This window comes from Physeter macrocephalus, chromosome 14 (assembly GCF_002837175.3).
Source record: "Physeter macrocephalus isolate SW-GA chromosome 14, ASM283717v5, whole genome shotgun sequence".
Taxonomy (NCBI): Eukaryota; Metazoa; Chordata; class Mammalia; order Artiodactyla; family Physeteridae; genus Physeter; species Physeter macrocephalus.
The window spans coordinates 125,812,824-125,819,662 of NC_041227.1; the positions used below are offsets into that span (position 1 = coordinate 125,812,824).

General features: G+C 49.6%; 1 long non-coding RNA gene across 1 annotated transcript; it reads left to right on the forward strand.

The window, feature by feature from the left end:
• The first annotated feature begins 1,187 nt into the window (after window positions 1-1,187).
• Window positions 1,188-6,591, forward strand: LOC114487694 (uncharacterized). Its single transcript, XR_003682966.2, has 3 exons — window positions 1,188-1,728; window positions 5,964-6,006; window positions 6,207-6,591. It is a non-coding gene; the product is annotated as an uncharacterized lncRNA (long non-coding RNA).
• Window positions 6,592-6,839: the final 248 nt, after the last annotated feature.

Consider the following 6,839-nt stretch of genomic DNA (forward strand, 5'->3'; position numbering starts at 1 on the left):
ATTACTTATGAGCTAGGCTGCCTCAGGCAAGTCACTGGACGTTTCTGTTTCAGTCTCAGTCTCTCCATGTGTACTGGGGGACATAGTTATACCCACCTTGGAGGCAGGGTTGAATCCTGTCTTTAAGACAGTTTGCGCCTGGTACGAGTATGTTCTCAATAAACAGTAGTTTTTATTCCTCTACATAGGTAAGTAAAGACACTTGCCCAGAAATATTTGATTTTGTCTGGAACACAACTCAGAAGGATAATAAGCGTAGGGTTTTGAACCGAGAAGACATCTCATCAAGTACCACATTTCTGACACGTGGTTATTCAAAGATCCTCTACATCCACTGTTTCTCAGCTTCTTTGATTCTCAGTGGAGCTTGAGAAGAAAATCCACCCCATCTCACCACGTTTTACAGCATGTCAATGTCACCCTATTATTCGCCATGTTTCTTCTCCCGTCTTTCTTTCAAAACAGCAGTCACAGGACGAGTAGCATGTACATGTTTTATAAATTCTTTCTCCCTCCTGTCGATTTCTTGGCAAGCGTCTCATTCCATTACGACATGGAGAATCAACTTCGGGCCGCAGGAGGCTCACTGAGTTGCTGTAATGCCGGGGCATTTATCCAGCATCCTCTCCCATGCTGCTTCCAGCCTTGTCACTCAGCACAACAAATACTTAACGGATCCCAACTCCTGCGAGGCTTTGCATTTCACAACCAGGAGGCTCTGCAGTGGGTCTGCTCTTTCCTGCTTTCGTGAAAAAAAAACGAGCAGAGGGGGAATCGGAAAGTTTTACTCACCCCTCTCCTTGTTCTCATCTGTAAGGGCTTCCAGACACACATGACTTATTTATATTCTCACTCTGAGAGAAGCTTGCTCCACAAATGCCTGCTGGGTAATTGAAATGACGGTCTTCAGAATTTTTCCACTTCCTGTCATTACGTGTTCTGGTATCAACAGTGGCATCCCTGAAGGATGTACTGCTCTTGCGAGCACTTGCTGAGGTTTTCCAAGGGTCTTCGGGAGCCATTTTGACTTTGTTTGCGGTGGCTGTCTCTTCTGGTTACTCGACCTGGTGATGTGCTGGATGGTACCCAGCAGTGCTCAAGAAGAGCCCTTGTGGATGGAGAATGATAGAAACATTGTAATAGGGAAGAACCTTTAGTATTCTATTACAAGTTCATCACTAAAGGGATGTTGCCTATCAGCTTAAATTATACATAATGGCCCATCTCTGGGAACCCTGCCTCCCAGGTAATGAGCATCAAGCTAAAATACCTCTGTTTAGCTCACAAGAAACATGCTGACCAGGCCCACCTGTGAATGACTACAGGAAGGAAGAAATGAACACATCCCCTCCGGAGGCTGACCGGAACCAGGAAATGTTTGACTTTACTCCCTCCTCTTTTAGTATAAAAGAAGCCTGAATTCTAACTCAGGCGAGATGGTTCTTTGGGACACGAGTCCACGGTCTGCTGGCTTTCTGAATAAAGTTGCTACTCCTTGCCCCAACAATTTGTCTCTCAATTTATTGGCCTGTTGTGTAGTGGGCAGTACAAGTTCGGACTCGGTAACATCTTTCTGCATACTTTTCTCCACGGTTTCTCCATTCTTTTTTCTTTATTGCAGCTATGATGGTTTGCCAGAGACGGAGGTCAGTGTAGCAGAGGGATGGGCACACAGGCTCTTGAGTCAGACAGCCCTGAGTTCAAATCCTGCATCCCCAGCTGTAGTCGGTAAGATCTTTGCTTCTAATTCTTTACTCACTCCCAGTATCAGAATTAGAAATTGTTGCCCTTTTGGCATGTGACTCTGCAGCCCCTCCAGCTAGAGTGCGCAGAGTACGTGGGATGTGGAAGCCTGGTCCAGCCGAGGGCTTCAGGGGTGCCGTCTGTCCTGCCTACGTGTGCTCCATCTACCCTGAGAAGAATATGCCCTGGGAGACTGTTGATCCCAGAACGACGCAGATGGACCCCACCTGAACCCATCCTGCAGCCTGGAGATAATCCCAGCCAACCCAGAGAACTGTAAGAAAAACAAATGCCGGGGACTTCCCTGGCAGCCCAGCGGTTAGGACTCGGCGCTCTCACTGCCGGGGGCCCTGGTCGGGGAACTAAGATCCCACAAGCCCTGCAACGCGGCCAAAAACTAAAAGAAAAAGAAAAAGAAATGTGAGCAGGGTTGGTTCACTTTTCTTTACGGTACCAGAGAGTAAATAGTTTGGGGTTTGCAGGCCATCAGTCTCGGATAGAGCGCCTCAACCCTGCCATTGTGGTACAGCAGCGGCCACAGGCAATACGCAAACCAATGAGTGAGGCCGGGTCTAATAAAACTTTATTTATGGACACTGAAATTTCAATGTCATATAATTCTCTCATGTCACAAAGTATTCCTCTTCTGGGTTTGGGGGTTTTTTTTTTAAACCGTTTAAAAATGTGAAAGCGATTCTTAGCTGTGGGCCACAGAAAGACAGGTGGTGGGCTAGATTTGGCCCACTGGCTACGGTTTGATTCCCACCCCCACCGCCAATTTTCAATTTTTTCATCCTCAGATGGAGGTAACAATAGACTACTTCTCTCTGGGGAAATGAAATGATGTATAGGGATGGCTTTGATGATAAGCGTTTAATCTATTATGGTTAATCATGATTAATTATGAGGAATCATTATGAGTTTATTCTACAGTTCCGTCATTCTAGTAGAGGGCGGGGAGAAGTGCTCTTCCTTTCAACCCAAACCAAGAGACGGAGCCATTCCCTTGCAAGGAGATCAAACAAGTGGGGCTCCGAGGGGATGGCTCTTAGAGTTGGGGATGGTTATAAGAAGAGGCTGCAGGCAGCTCACTCCCAGATGGGCTTTTACTGATCTGCAATCTTCTCCGCTCCCTGCTCTCGGAACAGACCGCGGCACAGAGGACGTGTGCCCAGGGGAGCTTGGCCCGGGTCCTCTGGAGTATCACGTGTAAAAAACATAGAAACAGATGTCTGCTTCCACCTGGAATGTTCTGAGGGCAGGGATGTGGCCGGAGCAGCTGGCGGAGGCTGGGCAAGTGGGGACTATGAGGCAGTTGCCAAGGAAGAAAGGATATGGGATCCCCCAGCCCATATCTTCACAGTTCTTAGAAGGCACTGTAGAGGCCCTCATGGCCTCCTGTGGTTCCAGGCCAATGACAGTGAAGAGGCGGGAGCCGTAGACCGCCCGGGCTGCCCTCAAGGGGCCCACTGGGGAAGGGCCTGAGGTGATACATGGGCGTCCCTTTCAGAGGGCGTCCTCAGCAATGGAGATGATGTCCAGCGTGAGTCCGAACAGCCCCCGAGAAAACTCGGGGAGTGACGGTCTCCATGGAGACCACCTGGAGAGCAGAAACTACCTGGGCCAGATGGACCAGACCAAGTCAGAGTAGATGGGCAGCGAGTCCCTTCCACTCCTGTCTCAGAGCCACGGCTGGGCTGGGGTGGGAGACTGGGACCCGAAAGCCTTGAACTGGATGTGAGGCAGTGATTTAAAGGCAGCAGGATTTGTAATAACTGAAAGTGATCAAGAAACAGTGGGGGGCCTCCCTGGCGGCGCAGTGGTTGCGCGTCCGCCTGCCGATGCAGGGGAACCGGGTTCGCGCCCCGGTCCGGGAGGATCCCGCGTGCCGCGGAGCGGCTGGGCCCGTGAGCCACGGCCGCTGGGCCTGCGCGTCCGGAGCCTGTGCTCCGCAACGGGAGAGGCCACAGGGAGAGGCCGCAGCAGTGAGAGGCCCGCGTACCGCAAAAAAAAGAAAAAAAAAAAGAAACAGTGGGATCTGCCTGGCTATCGGTAGGAGAAGGAAAGCAGAATTTGACAGAGTGCGGCTGCCAGCATTGATTAGAGAAAGTGTAAAACAATTTTGTTTATACCCCCGAGTCTGAGACTGCTCAGTAAACCAGCTACACGATTGATTACAATCTTCAGATTTTCCCTTCACCCCAGCTCCCCAGCTCCCCAGCTCCCCTGCCTTTGGAGAAATGTTACAAGCCAGTTATACCTTTTTGCCAAAGGAGGGAAGGAAAAAGAAAGAACGGAGAGAGAGAAAGAAAGAAAAGCACCGTTGGAGGGTCATTTGCAAGGACACACTGAGGCCCAGGGTGCATCATTTATCATGGGAACTCCCCTGAGTTAGATGTAACCTCGGTTCCCTTTCCACTCTGGTGATTCGACTTCAGATTATGATCCACGTGGCTTATAAAACCATGGAAACACAGCTAAAAAGAGAGTTTACACTTCTGAGCTCAAATGAACCAAATGTTTGCTTCCTTTTTGGGTCTTTTCCCTGCTTTTCCCCTTAAAAGTTCCCAGTTTGAACTTTATCTTCTCTACCAGCATGGTTTAAAGAATCATTTCCTAAGGTACAACCCTTAACGGAGATCTGAGGTTCCCCCCAACCTGACTGAAATGCAAATTAAGTCACAAAAACTAAAGACATATTCTTTATGTCTTAATATAATGGTATATTCTTTGTATGTCTTAATATAGAGACATATTCTTTATATGCCTTAGTATATTTCTTAATATCTTAATAGATGTCTTTATATTCTTTAAATGTCTGAAGAATTTGTGGACTTGGATTTATAGCCACCACACCTAGAAAGCTTTCTCAACTTTGAGAATCTAAAAATATCCAGCCTTAAAAAGATTAAAAAATAGGGGCTTCCCTGGTGGCGCAGTGGTTGAGAATCTGCCTGCCAATGCAGGGGCCACGGGTTCGAGCCCTGGTCCGGGAAGATCCCACATGCCGCGGAGCAACTGGGCCCGTGAGCCACAACTACTGAGCCTGCGCGTCTGGAGCCCGTGCTCCGCAACGGGAGAGGCCGCGATAGTGAGAGGCCCGCGCACCGCGATGAAGAGCGGCCCCCGCTTGCCGCAACTAGAGAAAGCCCTCGCACAGAAACGAAGACCCAACACAGCCATAAATAAATACATAAATAAATTTTAAAAATTAATAGATTAAAAATAAATAAAAATACCCAGCCTTATTTATTTGTTTTTGGCTCTGCGTGCCGCTTGTGGGATCTTAGTTTCCCAACCAGGGATGGAACCCAGGCCCCCAGCAGTGAGAGCGCCGAGTCCTAACCACTGGACCGCCAGGGAAGTCCCTCTTCTAGTGTTTTAATGCTTTCATTTTTTACATTGATGTCTCTGATCCAAATTGGATTCATCTGTGTGTAAGGAGGGAGGTGAGAGGCACGGTTTTAAAACAAATGTGTGTTCCCCTGAGTCATGTGATGCCACAGCTCCCAGCTTCCCGCCTCCATTTCACACGTGACAGGTAATGTTCACTTGGGTGATCCACCCCCACCCCCACCCCCTGCCCCGACCCGGGGAGCCTGTGCAGGGCTGAGCAGGTGGCTGGAGGCTCAGGAGAGTGGACGGAACACAGACACGGAGGGAGGGCCCTTCTCACGAAGACAGTGGAGGAGGTAGGAGGGGGAGGCATTTTCCAAGGAAAAGTAGCAGAAAGAGAAAAGCAGGTGCTGAGAACTGAACTCAGGGGCACTGCCTGGGCCAGGACGTGCGAACAGGAAGGAGAACCCTCAGGGTAGCAGGCTGGTTGGGGGGTTAAGGGAGGAATGGAGTAGGTTAATGTAGCAGCAGTTTGGCCAGATATCACACAGAAGGACAGCCCAACAGCTAGAACTGCTTCTGCTGCATCCAGGATCTCATCAACATTTTGGGGCCAGCTGGTTGCAGAAGCAAGGGCGTGGGCTTTGGGGTTTGACGTCCTGCCTCAGTCCTAGACTAGCCGAGCGACCTTGACCAGGTTAACTACCCTCCCTCAAAAGCCTCCGCTTACTCCTTTATAAACTAGAAACAATTCCTGTCTCTGGGGCTGTTCTGAGGATTAGGCGGGAACATCCGTAAAGCTCGCAGCACAGTGCTTTGTGCCTGGGAGAGGCTAATACCTTCATTAATTTTTCTTCCCCTCCCTCTTCTTTTGATTCCACAAGAGGGAAGCAGTGGCCGAGGACCCAGCTACACACATTTCTTCAGGTGAAAGAGGTTTAAAGGCCTTCCGGGTGGTTGCTTTTGGGGTTGGAGATAGTGGTGAAATTGGCGGGGGTGGGTGCTTCGGGCTGTAAAGCAGGACTTCTTTATAACGTCCACTCTGGAGGGGAACAGAGCCCCAGCAATACACCTGCACCTCCTTTCTCAGGTTCCACATGTCTGTAGCTGGTATTTATTGTCTGCAGCTTCCAGATGGCCTGTGACTGGAGGAAACAACGATGGGGGTCCCACGTGGATCCATCTCTCAACTGTAAAACAGAAACACACCAGCGAAGCCGACTTGAAAAGGTTTACGAAGGAACCAGGCTTACTGGAGCATCTCCTCAGCTCTCAAGTGGTACCCAGCAGTAAGAAGTGGATCTGAGTCCTCACCACCAGCAGAGGTCAGTTTCCCACAGGTGTCCAAGAGGCAGGTCTTGAAATCATCTTGTAGCTGCGAGACCACAGGTCACCTCTTCTTCGATGTTGTTTTGTGATTACTGCTTGAGAGAGAGACAAAAGAGAGAGACTGACAGATGGGTGTGTGGGGACAAGAGAGACAGAGAGAGAGAGAGAACGCACTAAGGAAGGACTCTCAAGATAATAAAAGAATTCCAAGTCCAATTTTTGTCTCTAGAGGTTCTCATTTTGCAAGCTGCCACAAGGATGTGGGTGTTCACGTGCAAACACAATTCTCCATAATCCTGCAGCACCTGGGCCCAGTGACAGACTGAGTCTGGGGGACATGTCACCCATTTGTTCTTCTGACCAGGCTCCTGCCACACACCATCCACCCGTCACGGATGGAGGGAGCAGAGCGTTTCCATGCTCCCCGGATG